The 23,128-nt window shown below is 40.1% G+C and overlaps 1 long non-coding RNA gene across 2 annotated transcripts in view; it reads left to right on the top strand.

Annotated features, from left to right (window-relative positions):
• LOC147342449 (uncharacterized) overlaps positions 1–23,128 on the top strand; it is a 521,236-nt gene that overhangs the window by 404,813 nt on the left and 93,295 nt on the right. For both annotated transcript variants that reach the window (XR_015158071.1, XR_015158070.1), the window contains exon 3: positions 15,529–15,579. This is a non-coding gene — a long non-coding RNA (uncharacterized LOC147342449). The remainder of the gene's footprint in view (positions 1–15,528; positions 15,580–23,128) is intronic.

Below are 23,128 nucleotides of genomic sequence, written 5' to 3'. Positions count from 1 at the left end.
CCTGAAACAGGTTATCATTTCCTACTCCAGGAGATATTCCTGACCAAGGAATTGAACCCATGTCTATAACGTCTTCTGTCTACGCAGGCAGATTCTTTAGGTACTATCAATTTTTAAAATTCATTGTATTATTTAACATTAAAATTGTTTCTGAATGTTTTGGTATTACAAATAATCAGTTCAATTCAGTAGCTCAGGCATGTCCGACTCTTTGCAACCCATGGACTGCAGCACGCCAGGCTTTCCTATCCATCACCAGCTTCTGGAGTTTACTCAAACTCATGTCCATTGAGTCAGTGATGCCATCCAACCATCTCATCCTCTGTTGTCCCCTTCTTCTCCTGCCTTCAATCTTTCCCTCCATCAGGGTCTTTTCCAATGAGTCAGTTCTTTGCATCAGGTGGCCAAAGTATTGCAGTTTTAGCTTCAACATCAGTGCTTCCAATGAACACTCAGGACTGATCTCCTTTAGGATGGACTGGTTCGATCTCCTTGCAGTCCAAGGGACTCTCAAGAGTCTTCTCCAACACCACAGTTCAAAAGCATGAATTCTTCAGCACTGAGCTTTCTTCAGAGTCCAACTCTCACATTCATACCTGACCACTGGAAAAACCATAGCCTCAACTAGACAGACCTTTGTTGGCAAAGTAATGTCTCTGCCTTTTAATATGCTGTCGAGGTTGGTCATGCCTTTTCTTCCAAGGAGCAAGAGTCTTTTAATTTTATGGCTTCAGTCACCGTCTACAGTGATTTTGGAGTTCAAGAAAATAAAGTCGGTCACTGTTTTCATTGTTTCCCCATCTATTTGCCATGAAGTGGTGGGACTGGATGCCATGATATTAGTTTTTTGAATGTTGTGTTTTTTAAGACAGCTTTTTCATACTCCTCTTTCACTTTCATCAAGAGGCACTTTAGTTCTTCACTTTCTGCCATAAGGGTGGTGTTATCTGCCTATCTGAGGTTAATGATATTTCTCCTGGCAATTTTGATTCCGTCTTCATCCAGCCAAGCATTTTGCATGATGTACTCTTCATATAAGTTAAATAAGCAGGATGACAATATATAGCCTCAATGTACTCCTTTCCCAATTTGGAACCAGTGTTGTTCCATGTCTGGTTCTAACTGTTTCCTTTTGACCTGCATACAGATTTCTCAGGAGGTAGGCAAGGTGGTCTGGTATTCCCATCTCTTGAAGAATTTTCCACAGTTTATTGTGATCCACACAGCCAAAGGCTTTGTCATAGTCAATAAAGAAGTAGATTGGAACTCTCTTGCTTTTTCTGTGATCCAGTGGGTGTTGGCAATTTGATCTCTGGTTCTAAATCCAGCTTGAACATCCAGAAGTTCATGGTTCATGTACTGTTTAAGCCTGACTTGGAAAATTTTGAGTATTACTTTGCTAGCACGTGAGATGAGTGTAATTGCATGGAAGTTTGAACATTCTTTGGCATAGCCTTTCTTTGTGATTGGAAAGAAAACTGACCTTTTCCAGTCCTGTGGCCACTTCTGAGTTTTCCAAATTTTCTGGCATACTGAGTGCAGCGCTTTAACAGCATCATCATTAGGATTTGGAAAAAAAAAATACTCTGATTATTTATATTATTACAAATAATATTTTGATGGAAAACTTTGTGTAGACCTTTATATGTTGCAATTATTTATTTAGAAAAAATTTCATATTTAGACTATATTTTCAAAAGTGATACCATTTTATATTTCATTAGCAGTTTATAAAAACTGTTGTGGATTTCACAAGATTTTTTAATGTTCATAAATTTGATCAACAAAAATGGTATCTCATACATTTCTTTGAATAGTTTTCCATTTGTTTTAATCTAATGTTTTATCTTTTATGAATTGTCCATGTCTTTTCCATATTTATCTGTTAGAAGCTTTCTATTTTCTCCCTTGCTAGAGTGTTCTCTATAGTAGAAATATGCTATCATACATGATCATTTTTCCTAATTTGTTACCTTCCTTTTAAGTTTGGTCATTTCTACAGGGAAAGGTTTTAACTTACATGTAGCTAAATGTTAGTCTTTTCTTTCAAATTTATTTTGTGGCTTTCAAGCTTAAAACGGCCCCACTGACACTGATTTTCAGAAGGTTTATTGTTGCAAAGAAAGATTATATGAATTCCTTTTTAGGGGAGGTCAAAGTTTATATACATGTAATGTGTGTTTGTGTTAGTCATTCAGTCATGTCCGACTCTCTCTGACCCCATGGACTGTGGTCCGCCAGGTTCCTCTGTCCATGGAATTCTCCAGGCAAGAATACTGGAGTGGGTTGCCATTTCCTTCTCCATATACATGTAATATGCATCTTTTAATTTTTTTTTATTCAGGATAATTGCTTTACAATATTGTGCTGATTTCTACCATACATCAACATGAATGTTGTGGGCACAGTGGGGGATGGAGAGGGTGGGGCAAAATGAAAGCGTGCCATGGAAACATATACATTACTGTATATTGATTCTTTTTCTGTATTTAACCTTTATTTCATTCAAAGTTTCTATTCTTAATAAGCTATGGAAACCAAGATGGATTAATTCTTCCTCAAATATTAATCAGCAGTCCCAACACCAGACACCAGTGACTGAGTAATCTTTTTCTTTGTCACTGTCTGGGAATGCTTCCATAAAATACACACACGTGCATCATGAGCTGTTGCTTTAACACGGTGAGGTTTGCCCCAGCATGAGGGATGACTGCCTTCATTCAGTTCAGGTATTACCAGGAATGAATTTCTTGTCAGACCGCTCTTGTGCTGAGTCAGCTCCGCTCAAGCCCAACCCAAGTGAAGTGTATCAGAGTTCTTCATTTCCCCTTGGGAGCTGCACACTGCATCTGTTGACTAATCCTAACCATGCCATATCTGTCTCCAGTTTTCCCCACTCCCACTTCAGTTCAACCTTTGCCTCTGAAATGGCAGCACACTTTCCAAATGACAACTTCCAAATAAACAAAAGTGCTCAAATAAATTAAAAACACCCAATACAGACTACTCTGCAACAATGGTCAGGAAGAAATTCAAGACTGTTTTCACCATCTCTTCTCCAAATATATATCTATTTTCCATTCCTCTGGGACAAGACAATAGTCTCTACTTGCCTATTGTTCAGTCACTAAGTTATATCTGATTCTTTCCAACCCCATGGACTATAGAATGCCAGGCTTCCTTGTCCTTCACTATCTCTTGGAGTGTGTTCAGACTCATATCTATTGAGTCAGAGATGCCATACAACTATCTCATCCTCTGTCACCCTCTTCTGCTTTTGCCTTCAATCTTTCCCAGCATCAGGGTCTATACAGTGAGTTGGCTGTTTGCATCAGGTGGCTAAATTATTGGAGCTTCAGCTTCAGCATCAGTCCTTCCAAGGAATATTCAGGGTTGATTTCCTTTAGTATTGACTGGTTTGATCTCCTTGTTGTCCAAGGGACTCTCAAGTGTTCTCTAGCACCACAAATCAAAAGTATCAATTCTTCAACACTCAGCTTTCTTTATGGTCTGACTCTCACATCCATATATGACTACTGGAAAAACTGTAGCTTTGACTATATGGATGTTTGTTGGCAAAGTGGTGTCTTTGATTTTTAATACACTGTCTAGGTTTGTCATAGTTTTCCTATTAAAGAGCAAGAATCTTTTAATTTCATGGCTGCAGTCACCTTCTGCAGTGATCATGGAGCTCAAGAAAATAAAGTATTTCGCTGATTCCATTGTTTCCCCATCTATTTGCCATGAAGTGATGGGACCAGATGCCATGATCTTAGTTTTCTGAATGTTGAGTTTTAAACCACCTTTTTCACTCTCCTTTTTCACCCTCATCAAAGAGATCTTTAGTTCCTCTTTGCTTTCTTGCCATTAGAGTGGTATCATATGCATATCTGAGGTTGTTGATATTTCTCCTGGCAATCTTAATTCCAGCTTGTGATTTATCCAGCCCAGCATTTCTCATGATGTACTCTGCATAGAAATTAAATAAGCAGGTGACAATACACAGCCTTGACTTACTCCTTTCCCCCTTTTGAAATAGTTATTCCATGTCCAGTTCTAACTGTAGCTTCTTGACCTGCATACAGATTTTTCAGGAGGTAGGTAAAGTGGTCTGGTATTCCCATTTAAGTTTTTTCCACAGTTTATTGTGATCCATACAGTCAAAGGCTTTAGCATATTCAATGAAGTAGAAGTAGATGTTTTTCTGGAAATCCCCTGCTTTTTCTGTGATCCAACAGATGTTGGCAATTTGATCTCTGGTTCCTCTGCCTTTTCTAAATCCAGCTTATACATCTGGAACTTCTCAGTTCATGTACTGCTAAAGCAAGATTGAAGGATTTTGAATATCACCTTGTTATCATGTGACATGACCATGATTGTACAGTAGTCTGAACAATCCTTGGCACCACCTTTCTTAGGGATTGGAATGAAAACAGAACTTTTCCAATCTTCTGGCAACTGCCAAGTTTTCCAAATTTGCTGAAATATTGAGTGCAGCACTTTAACAGCATTATCTTTTAGGATTTGAAATAGCTCAGCTGGAATTCCAACACCTCCACTAGCTTTATTCATAGTAATGCTTCCTAAGGCCCACTTGATTTTTCATTCCAGGATGTCTGGCTCTAGGTGAGTGACCTAGATAACACCATCATGGTTATCTGGGTTATTAAGACCTTTTTTGTACAGTTCTTCTGTGTATTCTTGCCACCTCTTTTTAATCTCTTCTGCTTCTGTTAGATCTTTGCCATTTCTGTCCTTTATTGTATCCATCTTTACATGAAATGTTCCCTTGGTATCTCTAATTTTCCTGAAGAGATCTCTAATCTTTCATATTCTATTGTTTTCCTCTATTTCTTTGCATTGTTCACTTAAGAAGGCTTTCTTATCTTTCCTTGTAATTCTTTGGAACTCTGCACTCAGTGGACTTCCCTGGTGGCTCAGATGGTAAAAACATCTGCCTACAATGCAGGAGACCCAGGTTTGATCCCTCAGTCGGGAAGATCCCCTGGAAAAGGAAACGGCAACCCACTCCAGTACTCTTGCCTGGAAAATCCCATGGACAGAGGAGCCTGGTAGGCTACATACAGTCCATGAGGTTGCAAAGAGTTGGATACGACTGAGCGACTTCAGTTCACTGCACTCAGTTGGGTATGTCTTTCCCTTTCTCCATTGCCTTTCACCTCTCTTCTTTTCTCAGGTATTTTTAAGGCCTCCTCAGACAACTATTTTGCCTTCTTGCATTTCTTGTTCTTTGGGATGGTTTTGGTCACCACCTCCTGTACAGTGTTATGAACTCTGTCCATAGTTCTTCAGGCACTATGTTTACCAGATCTAATCTCTTGAATCTATTTGTCACCTCTATCATATAATCATAAGGGATTTGATTTAGATCATATCGGAATGGTCTAGTGGTTTTCCCTACTTTCTTCAAAGTAAAACTGAATTTTGCAATAATGAGCTCAGGACCTGAGCCATAGTCAACTTCATGTCCTCTTTTTTGCTCACTGTACAGAGCTTTTCCACCTTTGGTATTGACCATCTGGTGATGTCCATGTGCAGAGTTGTCTCTCATATTGTTGGAAATGGGTTTTTGCTATGACCAGTGAGTTCTCTTGGCAGAACTCTGTTAGCCTTTGCCTTGCTTATTTTGGACTCCAAAGCTAAACTTGCCTGTTATGCCCAGTATCTCTTGCCTTTCTACTTTTGTATTCCAATCCCCTATAGTGAAAAGGAAATCTTTTTTTGGTTTTAATTCTAGAAGATATTATAGGTCTTCATAGAAGTGTTCAGCTTCTTTGGCATTAGTGGCTGGGGCATAGATTTGAATTACTGTGATGTTGAATGGTTTACCTTTGAAACGAATGGAGATCATTCTATCATTTTTGAAAGCGCACCTAAATACTGCGTTTTGGACTCCTGTTGACTATGAGGGCTACTCCATTTCTTATATCACACAGTAGTAGATATAATGGTCATCTGAATTACATTCACCCACTCCTATCCATTTTAGTTCACTTATTCCTAAAATGTCAGTGTTCACTGTGCCATCTCCTACCTGACCTTTTTATTTTCTCATTAATTATTTATTTAGTTGTTCAGGAGAGACAGCATAGAATAGAGCTTAATTAACTATTCATTGGAAACACAATCAGGTTTTAACCCCTAACTCTGAATATTATTGCCTAGCAGGTTATTTAATAAACATACTGTTCCTGGTTTTTCCATTGATAAAATGGTGAAAATAGCAGTATCTCTCTCATAGAGTTGTTGTGTCCATATAATGAATTCATGGAGAGCTCAGAAAAATGCCTGATACATTAAAAAATACGCAGATAAATTTAGCTGCTATCATTCTCATCCTCCTCATTATTATTATTCATTCAGTGAATAGATATTTTCTGAGACCCAGGTACTAAGTAATATACTAGAATTTATAGGCATTTTCTTTCAAAGCTCTCAAAATCTAGAAGAAGTTGCAGGCACCTAAATAAATAAACTGAGTGAGAAACCAGTCTCTGCTAAAGTTAAAACATTTATAGACACACAGAAAATTGAGTAACTGATCCTGAGGCTGTTGCATGGTGTATTCATGTGTGTGTGTTGGGGGGAATGGTAAAGGAAACTATGAATGAAGACGTACCCTTTAAATTATACATTGAATGATAGTTTGACAATTACACAACATAATGTGTGGTTAAGTCTTCTCTCTCAGCATAATCAATTGTATCCTCCATTGGCTTACCAAACACCTATAATTTTTACCCCTCAGCTTGATCCTGTATGCAGTGGGAAATAGGCATAATATAAAACAGATTAGAATTATAGTCACCAATGAACACAGGAGATAAGGTTTACATACTTGCAACAGTGAAGATACATATATACCTAGATACTTACTTTGGGAATAATTAAAAGAAAAACAGAGAGTGAGAAGATTTAATAATGGCACCCCACTCCAGTACTCTTGCCTGGAAAATCCCATGGACCGAGGAGCCTGGTGGGTTGCAGTCCACGGGGTCGCTAAGAGTAGGACACGACTGAGCGACTTCACTTTCACTTTTCCCTTTCATGCATTGGAGAAGGAAATGGCAACCCACTCCAGTGTTCTTGCCTGGAGAATCCCAGGGACGGGGGAGCCTGGTGGGCTGCCGTCTATGGGGTCGCACAGAGTCAGACACGACTGAAGCGACACAGCAACAGCAGTAGAATATAAGAAGAGCCATTTAATTTTATATAGAGGAAGACTTTTATTCTGTGTATGAAAGGACTGAAATCCAAGTTTATCTAAGCTCACACTTCTTACATGGAAGACCAGACATCAAATTCTGGTCATATAACGCATGCTCAGAAACTCCTTAGGCAAAAGCTAACCCTGCTGCTGCTGCTGCTGCTGCTAAGTCACTTCAGTCGCATCTGACACTGTGCAACCCCATAGATGGCAGCCCACCAAGCTCCCCCGTCCCTGGGATTCTCAAGGCAAGAACCCTGGAGTAGGTTGCTATTTCCTTCTCCAATGCATGAAAGTGAAAAGTGAAAGTGAAGTCGCTCAGTCGTGTCTGACTCTTAGCAACCCCATGGACTGTAGCCTAGCAGGCTCCTCCATCCATGGGATTTTCCAGGCAAGAGTACTGGAGTGGGGTGCCATTGCCTTCTCCGATTTGAACCCTGCTGCTGCTGCTAAGTCGCTTCAGTCGTGTCCGACTCTGTGCGACCCCATAGACGGCAGCCCACCAGGCTCCCCCGTCCCTGGGATTCTCCAGGCAAGAACACTGGAGTGGGTTGCCATTTCCTTCTCCAATGCATGAAAGGGAAAAGTGAAAGTGAAGTCACTCAGTCGTGTCCAACTCTTCGCGACCCCGTGGACTGCAGCCTACCAGGCTCCTCCATCCATGGGATTTTCCAGGCAAGAGTACTGGAGTGGGGTGCCATTGCCTTCTCCAGTATTTGAACCCTAAACTTTAATAAATTTTCTTCTATCTTCTCCATGTTTTAATAGTATAATACACACCTCTGAAACAGCTCCATTGCTTTAGTTAAGGAAAACTACTTTTATAATGTTCTATGAAGCCATCTTTACTTAAAAGATTGCTTTTTAATTATTCAATAATTGATAATAATGATCATTATAAGAATTGCAAGGCCTTTGCTTCTTGATACAAGTTGGGTATGCATGTTCAAAGAATGAAATAACCTGTCATACCAATCTCTTGCTGCTGCTGCTAAGTCGCTTCAGTTGTGTCCAACTCTGTGCGACCCCATAGACGGCAGCCCACCAGGCCCCCCCGTCCCTGGGAATCTCCAGGCAAGAACACTGGAGTGGGTTGCCATTTCCTTCTCCAATGCATGAAAGGGAAAAGTGAAAGTGAAGTCGCTCAGTCGTGTCCAACTCTAGCGACCCCATGGACTGCAGCCCACCAGGCTCCTCCGTCCATGGAATTTTCCAGGCAAGAGTACTAGAGTGGGGTGCCATTGCCTTCTCCAATACCAATCTCTTACTCTGTGGTAATTATTATCAGCATTTTATTTAAGAAAAAAAGGAGATTTAAGAAAAAAGCAGTAACTTGCTCAAGCTTATAGGATTAATAAGCGAAGGAGCCAAGATTGGAACCCCTTTCTGCCTAATAAAAGCATTTGTATCCTCACAACTTCAATAAAGGACAGAAATAGTATGGACCTAACAGAAACTGAAGATATTAAGAAGAAGTGGCAAGAATACACAGAAGAACTGTACAATAAAGATCTTATATGACCCAGATAACCATGATGGTGTGGTCACGCACCTAGAGCCAGACATCCTGGAGTGTGAAGTCAAGTGGGCCTTAGGAAGCATCACTGTGAACAAAGCTAGTGCAGGTGATGGAATTCCAGTTGACCTATTTCAAATCCTAAAAGATGATGCTGTTAAAGTGCTTCACTCAGTATTTCAGCAAATTTGGAAAACTTAGCAGTGGCCACAGGACTGGAATAGGTCAGTTTTCATTACAATCCAAAAAAATGCAATGTCAAAGGATGGTCAAACTACCTCAAAACTGCAGTCATTTCACACTCTGGCAAATTAATGCTCAAAATCTTCTAAGGTAGGCTCCAACAGTGTGTGAACTGAGAAATTTCAGATGTTCAAGCTGGATTTAGAAAAGGCAGAGGAACCAGAGATCAGATTGCCAATATCCATTGGATAATCGAAGAAGCAAGAGAATTCCAGAAAAATGTCTTCTTCTTCTTCATTGACTATGCTAAATCCTTTGACTGTGTGGATCACAACAAACTGTGAAAAATTCTTCAAGAGATGGGAATGCCAGACCACCTTACCTGCCTCCTAAGAAACCAGTATACAAATCAAGAAGCAATAGTTAGAACCAGAATTGGAACAATGGACTGGTTCCAAATTGGGAAAAAGTACCTCAAGGCTGTATTTTGTCACCCTGCTTATTTAACTTATATGTAGAGTATATCATGTGGAATGCTGGACTGGTTGAAGCCCATGCTGAAATCAAGATTACCAGGAGAAATATCAATAACCTCAGAAATGCAGATGATACCACTCTAACAGCAGAAAGCAAAGAGGAACTAAAGAACTTCTTGATGAAAGTAAAAGAGGAGAGTGGAAAAGCTGGCTTAAAACTCAGAATTCGATGTACGATACTGGATGCTTGGGGCTGGTGCACTGGGATGACCCAGAGGGAGGGTATGGGGAGGGAGGAGGGAGGAGGGTTCAGGATGGGGAGCACAGGTATACCTGCGGCGGATTCATTTTGATGTTTGGCAAAACTAATACAATATTGTAAAGTTTAAAAATAAAATAAAATTAAAAAAAGGAAAAAAAATTATTGAATTAAAAAAAAAAAAACCTCAGAATTCAAAAAACTAAGATCACGGCATCTGGTCCCATCACTTCATGGTAAATAGATGGGGCAACAACGGAAACAGTGAAAGACTTTATTTTTTGGGGCTCCAAAATCACTGCAGATGGTGACTACAGCCATGAAATTAAAAGACTCTTGCTCCTTGGACAAAAAGCAATGACAAACCCAGACAGCATATTAAAAAGCAGAGACATTACTTTTCTGACAAAGGTCTGTCTACTCAAAGCTATGATTTTAAAAGTAGTCATGTATGGATGTGAGAGTTGTACCATAAAGAAAGCTGAGCACCAGAGAATTGATGCTTTTGAACTGTGGTGTTTGAGAAGACTCTCGAGAGTCCCTTGGACAGGAAAGAAATCAAACCAGTCCATCCTAAAGGAAATCAGTCTTGAATATTCACTGGAAGGACTGAAGCTGAAGCTCCAATAATATGGCCAACTAATGCGAAGATCTAACTCATTAGAAGAGATTCTAATGCTGGGAAAGATTGAAGTCAGGAGGAGAAGAGGATGACAAAGACGAGATGGTTGGATGGCATCACTGACTTGATGGACAAGAGATTGAGCAAGCTTTGGCAGATGGCGAAGGACAGGGAAGCCTAGCATGCTGCAGTCCACGGGGTGGCAAAAAATAGGGCACGACTGAGTGACTGAACAACAACATGGTGATTTGTGGACTTATTTCATAATTTAACATTCTTCAAAGGTAAGTGGGCACTGGAGCTGAGTAAACCACTAATAAACTTGATTTATTTCCAGAAGTTTTTGCTTTTTTCTTGCAATGTCCAAGATAGAAGCACTCCTCTGCTGGACACAGTTTAGGTCGAAGACCAAGAAAAAGAGTATGATCTTCACGGACAGAAACAATCATAAACTTCCTTTAAATCTGCCCTCTAGATTAATACAGCTAGGGGAATATTTTACTTACTGTCTCTTGAGTAAAAGTCCATAGGAAATAAGGTTCATTTTATCAACATCATCTCTAACAGCCAGCTTCTCAAACAGGCTCACCTTTGAGAACAAACTGAAAAATAATCCCTAGATATCCTGATAATTTTTGAGGTACATTTCCTGTTAAAGGCATTAAATTGGACTTAAAGTTCACTTCTCTCGATCACCTCACTAATATTTCCCCAGAAAGGGCACCCACAGCTTAGTGACTCACATTATTTCATTATATTTCTGTCTGCAGTTAATTCTCTTTTCTCCTTAGTCATTCTTTCTAATACTCTCTCCAGTTGTTCTGGAAATTGTTAAGAATGTTGGTGAGCTTTGGATGTATCAGAACATTTCTTTTTAGAGAAGAAATATTGTTAGGTCTGTACAGTTAGACTGTTCTGAGGGCTGTCACATGGAGAGGAAATAGATATTTTATACAAAAAGGGTGGAAGGACAGAGCCTGGGGGACCTAGGCAGTCAGAGAAGGAATTAGTTGACATCAAGAGAAGGAAATACTTTCTGACAAGCCCTGCTATGCTAGACTAAAATTGGCTTCCTCATGAGATAAAGAGCCTTTCACCAAGAGAAGTGTGCAAGCAGAGGAGAAAAGATTGCCTGTTGGGAATGACATAGAGACTATTCCTGCATTGGTAAGATATTAGAACAAATAACATTTTAGAGTCCTCTCTGAGATTATGAGTCTATGTTGTAAAATCTGATAGCTAGATAACTCTACCTAAGATATAGCAAGTATATTCAAAATCTTTTATATAAGCACCTTGTAGCCTATAGATGCTGAATTAAGGATTTGCTGATTATTAAATAAATGGACAATTGATGATCCTTGAATGATAGCTATCTAGAATGTAGAAAGAAATAATAGCATTGAGAAAGAAGCCTCTCTCTTTTCCGTCTTTCTCTAAACAAAACAGCAAGGCAATTTACAGACCTTTCTTTTGTAAAAAATCACTTTATTCATTCCAGGAGGCTTCCTTGAAACAGAAGTGAAAAGGAAGGAGACAAGCCTGAGTAACAGCTAAATTTACCAGGCCAAATTTTCTTGTTGGGTACAGCAATAAGTTATTCATGTAAAAGCTTAAAAACTTGAGTGTTGGAAATTGACTGGTGTCTTCAAATATTCCTAAAACACAATAAGTTATCCGCTGTTGTAAAACAAAACATTGCAAAATTTGTGTCCTAAAACAATAGACCTCTTTCAACTCAAAATGTGATTTGACTTGAGTTTAGCTTGGTGGTTCTTCTGCTAGTCTCCTAGACTGTATCACTGAGGTCAGCTGCCAGTCAGCTGAGTGCCTCTGCTAATGGAGGTTAGTTGTAAATTTGTCATGGGGCAACAAGGTCATGGTTTTCTCATCATCCAGCAGACTAGTCGACTCTTGTTTACATGGTGGTAGTGGCAATTCGCATATTGAAAAGCATAGACATTACTTTGCCAACAAAGGTCCGTCTACTCAAGGCTATGGTTTTTCCAGTGGTCATGTATGGATGTGAGAGTTGGATTGTGAAGAAAGCTGAGCGCTGAAGAATTGATGCTTTTGAACTGTGGTGTTGGAGAAGACTCTTGAGAGTCCCTTGGACTGCAAGGAGATCCAACCAGTCCATTCTGAAGGAGATCAGCCCTGGGTGTTCTTTGGAAGGAATGATGCTAAAGTTGAAACTGCAGTACTTTGGCCACCTCATGCGAAGAGCTGACTCTGGAAAAGATTCTGATGCTGGGAGGGATTGGGAGCAGGAGGAAAAGGGGACGACACAGGATGAGATGGCTAGATGGCATCACCGACTCTATGGACATGAGTTTGAGTGAACTCCAGGAGTTGGTGATGGGCAGGGAAGCCTGGCATGATGTGATTCATGGGGTCACAAAGAGACAAACACCACTGAGCCACTGAACTGACTGAATGAACTGAGTAGCAATTCTCTAAAGGCAGTAACGGAGAGCAAGTTCCAAAGCACAAGCACTTTTCAAATCTCTGCTTCTTTAAATTTGCTATCATCTCATTGTCCAAAACAAGTGTCATGGGTTTAATTATTTCTCTTAATTCATAGGTTGAAGTCCCGACTATCGCCTCAAATACCTCGGAGTGTGAACTTAATTGGAATTAAATGTGCTGCAGATATAATCCGTTAAATTAAGCTGAAATCATCCTGGAGTAGAGTGGGACCCTAATGCAATATGACCTTCTAATCCAATGTCTTTTTATTGATGTATAGTTGATTTACAATGTGCCCATCTCTGTTGAACAGCAAAGTGACTCAGTTATATATACACATTTAATATCTTTTCATTATGTCTTATCATAGGATATTGAACAGAATTCCCTGTGCTATACAGTAGGACTTTATTGTTTATTCACTCTAAATGCAATAATTTTATCTTCCAACTTCAGACTCCCAGTATATACCTCTCCCTTCCCCCTCTCTGCCTTGGCAACCACACATCTATTCTCTATGTCTATGAGTTTGTTCCTATTTCATAGATAGGCTCATTTATGCCATATTTTGGGGTTTCCCAGATAGTGCTAGTGGTAAAGAACCTGCCTGGCAGTTCAGGAGATATAAGAGACACAGGTTCGATCCTTGGGTTGGGACGATTCCCTGGAGTAGGAAATGGCAACCCGCTCCAGTATTCTCGCTTGGAGAATCCCATGCACTACAGTCCATAGGGTCACAAAGAGGCACGACTAAAGTGACTTAGCATGTGTGCACGCATGTCGTATTTTAGATTCCACTTATAAGCGATATCATATGGTATTTGCAATATGACCTTATAAGTATGACCTAATTCAGTATACCTTATGAAAGGGGGAAATTTAGAGACAGATACACACACAGAGAGAACACCATATAAAAATTAGAATTATGCTGCCATAAGCCAAGAAATTCTCAGATGATAAAAGGGAGGCCAGGAAAAGATCCTTGCCTAGAACCTTCAAAGAAACCATGGACTAGCTGACATCTTGATCTCAGACTTCTAACTCATAATTGTGGTACAATAAGCATTGTTATTTAATCCAGCCAGCTAGTGATGGTCTGCTCCTGCAGCCCTAGCACCATATCTTTACTGGTAGCTCAGCAGTAAAGAATCCGCCTGTAGTACAAGAGACGTAATTTCGATCCCTGGGTCTGAAAGATCCCCTGGAGAAGGAAATGGCAACACACTTCAGTATTTTTGCCTGGGATATCTTATGGAGAGAGGAACCTGGCAGGTTACAGTCCACAAGGTCCCAAAGAGTTGGACACGACTGAGTGACAAAGCACACATCCAAGGCATTGACACAGGGAAGCGTGAGAAAACTGGGGACCAATTCTGCAATAAGATATCACAGAGGGTAAAAAGATAAATCAACACAACACCATTGCCAGTATATTGAACTAAGTATGTACATTCAAATGACTGGGCTTTAAAAATAATTTTTCAGTAGTTCTTTTGTGTTGCTATTCCATTAAATTAATCCACACTTAGGGTCATTTGCTTTTTTTTTTTTCTGACTTTAAGGATCAATTTTTAAATTTTAGTTTGGCTTGAGAATTATATATGTACTTTGTCCTGGGTTAAAATTTATAACATAAACTACATCCAAGAAATTTTAACTCTTATGGTTGCTCCTGCTCTGAGGACAGATTTGATGTGTAGATTCTTTCCATGCAACAGCCCTCTCCTTCTTCATGTGTGTGCACGTTCAGTCACTCAGTTGTGTCCGACTGTCTGCAACCCCACGGACTATAGTCTGCCAGACTCCTCTGTCCATGGGGTTTTCCAGGCAAGAATACTAGACTGAGTTACCATTTCTTACTCCAGGGGATCTTTCCAACCCAGGGATCAAACCCAAGTCTCCTGTGTCTCCTATATTGACAGGTGGACTCTTTACCACTGTACCACATGGGAAGCCCCTTCCTTCTTTATACATACTTTTATTAAAGCCCTAAGCATGTCACGGACAGGAAAGCCTGGCATGCTGCAGTCCATGGGTTTGCAGAGTCAGACATGACTGAGCGACTGAACGGAACTGAACCATTTCAGATTATAATTCTTAAATGTTTGTGTTTCTCTCCTAATCCTACAAGCTCCTCAATGACAGCAATCATGTCTTGTTTTTAATTCTGTCTTCAATGCCTAGCTGAAATATTCATTCAATTATAAGTTCAGAAAATGTTTATTTAGTGCCTACAATAGGCTAGGACTTGGGGGCATGATAATAAGAAGACAGACATGGTTCCTGTACTTACAGAGCCTAAATTCTTACAGAAAAGGCAGTCCTTAAAAGGATAACTGAAATAAACTGTTGAAAATTTTACAGACGAGGAGGAAGAAAGTACTCTGTAAATGCTCAAATTAATGTTGTTTTGCTGACAAAGCATTGTTTGGATAATTCTCATTATGTTACCTCAGTAAGACTGGATGTGACTCGAAATAGAACTTGAAATGACTTGTCTAGTTGAATTTGTGTGTGCAAAACTTCCTAATTTTTTTTTTTTTTTTTTCACTTTTCAACTGACAATGACACACCACACAATTGTCCTGAGGAGCAAAAGTGGTCTGAGGACTCAAGAGTTCTTCAAATGACACTTCCTGCAGTGTCACTGAACAAATCAATCACGTGTAAGCACAGAAAGAGCATCAGATTAGGTGGAGCAAGGGGCAGGAGTAATAAACATGGAAATTAACCAAAAACAGCTAGCGGATTAAGACTGTTTATTTCTTACAGGAGGCGCCCAGGTCCCTTCAGTCACAGAAGTTAATTGGGAGCAGGAGCAAAGTAAGTATTCAATTATTCATGGACACACATCAGTAACAAGCAATTACTGCATTTGGTTATAGGGATGCAGTTGGCATTGAACATGGAACTAGATATCTTTACAGGAACCAAAACAACCTTCAGAAGAAGATAATATCAATGTCTAATTACCAGTTATTGCATCCACTCTGCATATCCTGATAATGTAATTCAACATTTCTCAATTCTTCTCAATCCTGGCTACACATTAGAATCACCTGGAATCCTAAAATTAAAGCATATGTCTTTGTATGTATGTGTGTGTATATATATATAACATACATATATACATATGTTAGACACACACACACACACACACACACACATATATATATATGTTAGACACCATCCCTCAAGGAATCTGATTTTATTAATTTAATTACCCTAGGGTGGGACATCATGTTTTTTAAAAGCCAAAAGTGAGACTTTGCAATGTGTAGCCAGGGCTGAGAACAACTGGAGTGCCATTTGAGACCACCTTTAGGTTAAAAACAATGAGTAGAATCTCATTAACATTTATTTAACCTCTTTGCCATTTATATTGCGATAATAGCCAAAATTCCCACTGGGGGTCATTGCTGGAGTACTTGTTGGTATTCCTGAGTAGGAACATGATCTATTGCTAAGTCATCCCACAATTCTAATGAAGACATTTGACCTCCCAGATACTCACTCTCTTTGTTTGCCAAAAGGAAGAATTGGTCTAGGTCAGAGTCAGACATGAATGCCTACCATCAAACTTAAAAGTGAAGAGTATGGACTCTGGAGTCAGGTGGCTTGGATTCAAGTACCTGTTTGTTCTGCTAATACTACCTATGGGAATTTAGCCAAGAAGCTTAATTTTTTTCTGCCTTAGTTTCCATTTCAATAAGATGGAAATAATTATACTGATTCATAGCATTGTTGTAAAGGTTAATTGAATTAATATATGTTGAATGCTCACCAACAGTACCCTGCTAGTATGATTGCTATCATTTGCAGGATAGTATAGCCTATAAGGCTTACATTTATATACACATGAGCTATGGAGATAAATTGCTATAGTGTCTCACCCCATGTCAGTTTAATTTTTCCCACAGCCTTAATTTACTGTGAGTAAAACTCTCCTCATAGAGTTTTAAACAGTTAATACAGGTAAAGCACTTACAACGGAGGCAAATGAAAGTATTTACTTAATAATTGAATTTATTAACCCAACAAATTCCACCTATTATATTGAAGGGTAGAGCAAAGCAGGTAAAATAAATATGTGAAATTGTAGGAAGGTTCACATTTGTCCTCAAAGGGGAAGCTAATACCAAGCTTAAATTGATTTTTGCCATGCCAGATCTTATGATCTTTTTCAGAAAAAAATTTTTATCCAAAAATCTCTGAATTTATAATGTTGACCACTAAATAAATAAGTTTGAACTGATGGTAAACAAACATGTCTGATGCTATCAGTTTGTAAATTCTGGTCTAAATTATCTGGGGAACCCTTTTTACTAGAGGAATATCTGGCTACAGATTTCTGACCCTCTCAGATGGTGTGATTACACAGCTGTTCTTAAAGGGTGGTCCCCAGTCCAGCAGCATCAGCATCACCTGAGAACTTGTTCTACACGCAAGGTCTTCCCGACCTTCTGAGTCAGAAACTCTTGGGATGGGGCCCAGTAATCCATGGTTTACCAAGCCCTCCAGGGGATTCCAATGCTTGCTCAGTCACTGAAACATAGGTGCAATAGAAATAACTTGGTCTTTGAAAGAGATTCAAAGTTCTAGCTCCATAGCATAGTAACTGTGCAACCGTGGTCAAGTTCAGTGTGGTCTCTGAAGCGATGATCTAAAATAGAGCGGTTAGGAAGTCTAAACACAGTTTGCCCCTTTCAATTAGGCCCTTCCTGTTTCCTTGAGAAATGCCACAATCTTTCCACCTGTTACTTTCTTACTTTTAGGATAATAATCCTGCCAATTAAAATGTTCAACTGTTATGTTCTAGGAGTCCTATTCAACTGCAGTCTACACATATATGAAAAGAATGTTTCCCCCCACAATTTTAATCTCTAATGTATCTTGCTGCTGCTGCTGCTGCTGCTAAGTTGCATCAGTCGTGTCCGACTCTGTGCGACCCCATAGACAGATGGCAGCCCACCAGGCTCCTTCGTCCCTGGGATTCTCCAGGCAAGAACACTGGAGTGGGTTACCATTTCCTTCTCCAATGCATGAAAATGAAAAGTGAAAGTGAAGTCACTCAGTCGTGTCTGACTCTTCATGACCCCATGGACTGTAGCCTACCAGTCTCCTCCATCCATGGGATTCTCCAGGCAAGAGTACTGGAGTGGGGTGCCATTGCCTTCTCCAAATGTATCTTGAAAAGCTCTCAAAACTCCAAAGCTGTTAAGCCCTAGTACCTTGGCTTCTCTCTTTTCAGACTCTTGTTTACAGTGAATTTCCATTCATGATTGTTAGGCTTCTTATCAGTGGGCCCATGAAGCAAGCACCTTTTATCTAAGCTTGCTTTTAGGACAAGCCTGATTTCATTTTCTTTTATTAGGTTGCAAAACACCAAAGTAGTAAAACAGTGAACTTATTCAGTGTATGATTTAGACCATTATAGTCACTCATAAGAAACAAGGACAGAGAACAGCTCTGGAATCCTAGGCCATGTGGATGATACAAGAAAAATGAAACAGCCCTCACCTCCTGTTGTCTCCCACTTTGGGAAAAGGAGACAGAAAATGACTTGAGGGTAAGGAGAGGTATAGGACACACATGCTCATAGCTGCAAAAAACTGAAAAAGGTATCTAGTTCTATCTTTCCCAAACATGAATATTCTAGGAGAATTCACTGGAGAGAGGTCTTTTTAAAAAAAATATCGATTCTTGGACAACACTGAAAATCAACTGAATCATTGGCTGTTAAAGTGGAACCTCAGGATCAGGGTGTGATTGCTAAGCTCTGATACAATATACTGGTATTCGAAAGTCTGAATCTAGTCATTTATGCTTACTTAATAATTGAGCCGCAACAAACAGTTTTCTAATCTCCAACTAGAAATCAGAGAGAGGGAACTCACTACCAGGAGAAGAATGTACCTCTGGGTTCAGGCATGTGAGTTCTGTGCCAGACTGCCTCTCTCCTAGCCATGGTTCTGCCTCTGTAGCTGTATGACCTTCAACAAGTTCCTAACTTCTGTGGCCCTCTGTGCATTCAGATCAGATCAGATCAGTCGCTCAGTCATGTCCGACTCTTTGCGACCCCATGAATCGCAGCACGCCAGGGCCTCCCTGTCCATCACCAACTCCAGGAGTTCACTCAGACTCATGTCCATTGAGTCAGTGATGCCATCCAGCCATCTCATCCTCTGTCGTCCCCTTCTCCTCTTGCCCCCATTCCCTCCCAGCATCAGAGTCTTTTCCAATGAGTCAACTCTTCGCATGAGGTGACCAAAGTACTGGGGTTTCAGCTTCAGCATCATTCCCTCCAAAGAAATCCCAGGGCTGATCTCCTTCAGAATGGACTGGTTGGATCTCCTTACAGTCCAAGGGACTCTCAAGAGTCTTCTCCAACACCACATTTCAAAAGCATCAATTCTTCAGCACTCAGCCTTCTTCATTAGCTGCAAAATTAGGCTAATGCATGCTTTGGTACCAGCTTAGTTTTCTTAAAATAGCATACATGTGATCACTCACACTTGTACAGGCAAGAAGTCTGTAGTCAAAGCCACAGCAGGACTGTACTCCCTCCAGAAGGTCTAAGGGAGATGCCTTCCTTGTCTCTTCCAGCTCTAGTGGCTGTCAATTTCCCGGGCCTACCTTGGCTTGTGGTCACATCTCTCCAATCTCATCCTCCATTTCCATGTAGGCTTCTCCACTCAGTGTTGCTTAAAGGGTCACTTGTCATTGGTTTTAGAGCCCAACCTCATCTCTTCATCTCAAGATCCTTAACTAAGGCCTGTTCAGCCTTGGAGGTTCCCAATAAGGAGCCTTTCACAGGTTCTGGGTACTAGGATATGGACCCATCTTTGAGGGGCCCATTTTTCAATTCATTGCAGTACCCCAAATACTGACTTACAGTAAAAGTGCTTAGTATGTGCTCAGTACATAGGAAGTACTCTATAATATGATTCCTAGTATCTGCTGGAGTCTTTTCCATACTTGGGGCACTTTGACCCTAGGCATTTCTAGTTTATCTTGAGTTAAAATAACTATCACATTCTCTTATTGGCCCTGGTCCTGCTCTCTGGGTCAGTTAGCCAAATTGCATCTTCCACATGACAACCCTTAAATAATTTGAAAGCATAGTTCACTTTTTTAAAAAATTGATGGCAAACAGTCCAGTTGAAGAGCCTTTTTCTCAGCAGCTTTCCTGAGAGGAAGTATCTCTAACCTCCCCTTTTCTTGTTTCTTCCTTCTATATATACATCCAACATGAAGAAATATTTTTTGTTGTTATTTATTTGCTAAGTTGTGTTTGACAACTTGGGGTTATTGCAGCTAAAACCGGCAAAAGCGACCCCATGAACTGTAGCCCTCCAGGCTCCTCTGTCCATGGGATTTCCCAGGCAAGAATACTGGAGTGTGTTGTCATTTCTTTCTCCAGGGGATGTTCCCTATCTAGAGATTGAACCCTTGTCTCCTGCATTGGCAGGCAGGTTCTTTACTGCTGAGCCACCAGGGAAGCTGAGGAAATATTAGTTTTTTATAATATAAATGAGTTTAGGACAGCATTCCAAGGATCTTCATGATAAGTACTCTGTTCATCTCTGAAGTTTCAATTTTAAATTTAATAAGGCTGCATCCAGAACAAATTATAGATGGTTAATAATTGGAGTTATGATAATGTGAACTTCCAGAGCTGAAACAGTGAATATATTTTAAAAAAAAGTAAGATGAAATGATCAAAAGAAATGGTAACTATCTAATTCAACCTTATCTCAAACTTTAAGATTAATATTACTTATAAGTCGAGAAATAATCAATTTTGACAAAAGGTAAATTTTTGAATACAAGACTAGATATGTGAATACCTAAATAAAAATGTGAAATCCTAATATTAATAATAAACAATTTTTTTCAATTCCTATAATTCCCATCACACAGCGTAAATATTAGACTCTGGGTTGCCTGAGGGCTCTTTCAGGTATGAGAAAAAGTAACAGTTGAAATTTTAGACTAGTCCCAAGCTAGAGTGCTCTCACTGTAAACATCTGGTTTGTTGGCACCTATAACGGAGAAGGCAATGGCACCCCACTCCAGTACTCTTGCCTGGAAAATCCCATGGACGGAGGAGCCTGGTAGGCTGCAGTCCATGGGGTCGCTAGGAGTGGACACAACTGAGCAACTTCACTTTCACTTTTCACTTTCATGCATTGGAGAAGGAAATGGCAAGCCACTCCAGTGTTCTTGCCTGGAGAATCCCAGGGATGGGGGAGCCTGGTGGTCTGCCATCTCTGGGGTCGCACAGAGTTGGACAGGACTGAAGCAACTTAGCAGCAGCAGGCACCTATAAAACAAAAGTCAAATTAGTAACTTTTCTGAATGAGAAAAACCAGTTTGGGAAGCTTCACTGAGGCCTTCTCAATGGGCTTTCAGTTCAGTTCAGTCACTCAGTCATGTCTGACTCTTTGCCACCCCATGGACTGCAGCACGCCAGGCTTCCCTGTCCCTCACCAACTCCCGGAGCTTGCTCAGACTCATGTCCATCGAGTCGGTGATGCCATCCAACCACCTCATCCTCTGTCGTCCCCTTCTCCTCCTGCCTTCAATCTTTCCCAGCATCAGGGTCTTTTCCAGTGAGTCAGTTCTTCACATCAGGTGGGCAAAGTACTGGAATTTCAGCTTCAGCATCAGTCCTTCCAATGAATATTCAGGACTGATTTCCTTTAGGATTGTCTGGTTTGATCTCCTTGCATTCCAAAGGACTCTCAAGAGTCTTCTCCAACACCACAGTTCAAAAGCACCAATTCTTCGGTGTTCAGCTTTCTTTATAGCCCAACTCTCCCATCCATACATGACCACTGGAAAAACCATGGCTTTGACTAGACAGACCTTTGTCAGAAAAGTAATGTCTCTTCTTTTTAACATGCTGTCTAGGTTGGTCATAGTTTTTCTTTCAAGCAGCAAGCATCTTTTAATTTCATGGCTGCAGTCACCATCTGCAGTGATTTTGGAGATTAAGAGAATAAAGTCTCTCACTGTTTCCATTGTTTCCCCATCTATTTGCCATGAAGTGATGGGCCTTGATGCCAGTATCTTAGTTTTCTGAATGTTGAGTTTTAAGCCAGCTTTTTCACTCTCCTCTTTCACTTTCATCAAGAGGCTCCTCAGTTCTTCTTTGCTTTTTGCCATAAGGGTGGTGTCATCTGCATATCTGAGGTTATTGATATTTCTCATAGCAATCTTGATTCCAGCTTGTGCTTCATCCAGCCTGGCATTTCGCTTGATTTCAATGGACCTTACAGATGCTAATAAGAGCAATTAAGAATATTGGCAGAAAAACTTTGAAAAAACAAAAAAATTCTAGCTATTATTTAAATGAGGTAATTTTTTTTTCTTTTAAAATAGGGAGTGACCACAAATGAATTTTTAAAAAATTCTTTGGATGATTATATAAATTGGGATAAGTAAAATAGGCATTTATGTTGATTAAAATGAGATTTTATTTTATTACCCTACCTAAAGTTCGCTTCCCTAGTGGCTTAGACTGCAAAAAATTTGCCTGTCAATGTGGGAGACGCAGGTTTGATCCTTGGGTCAGAAAGATCCCCTGGAGAAGGGAGTGGCAACCCACTCCAGTAATCTTCCCTGGAGAATCCCCATGGACAGAGGAGCCTGGCAGGCTACAGACATGACTGAGTGACTAACACTTTATGCCTTACTATTCCCACCTGGGCACTCCTCTACCTTCCAGATGATCACCCTGAATGATAATTTTACCAAAGGTGACACTATCAGGCCATAGCCTCCACCATGATACACTGTCCTCTCTCAAACCAGTGAATTTTTCTTACACTAAATTATTGTGTGCGTTAGTTGCTCAGTCGTGTCTGACTCCTTGTGACCCCAGGGATTGCAGCCTGCCAGGCTCCTCTGTCCATGGGATTCTCCAAGCAACAATACTGGAGTGTGTTGTCATTTCCTCCTCCAGAAGATCTTCCCAATCCAGGGATTGAACCCGGGTTTCCTGCTTGCCGGCAGGTTCTTACCAGTTGAGTCATCCGGGAAGTTGTATTCTTGGACAATAGCTTGTATATGAAGAAGTTTTTTATATGTTCAGTCACAGAGTAAATTCATTAAAATGGATTTATAGAAGTAGAGATGAGGAGAGACTGTCTCAGAAGAATAAATGGCATCATGAAACTATGTTTCACGCAATCTGTGATTTGTTTTTCGTTGTCAGTGAAAACATAGGCAAGTTTACTGAGTTTTAGTTAACTTCTTTAGTAAATTCAAGGTTATTGGGTTATGGGAAATATTTATCTTTTTACTGACAATATGGCAAAGAATAGATCTTCACTAGACAGTGCTTGAACTCTTTAGGAAAAGCTTC

The sequence above is a fragment of the Bos grunniens genome, chromosome 29 (assembly GCF_055505025.1).
Source record: "Bos grunniens cultivar Pamir isolate PY7600 chromosome 29, Bosgru_T2T1.0, whole genome shotgun sequence".
NCBI lineage: Eukaryota > Metazoa > Chordata > Mammalia > Artiodactyla > Bovidae > Bos > Bos grunniens.
Note: the sequence above shows the minus strand (reverse complement) of the source record. Positions and strands in the feature narration are given on the sequence as shown.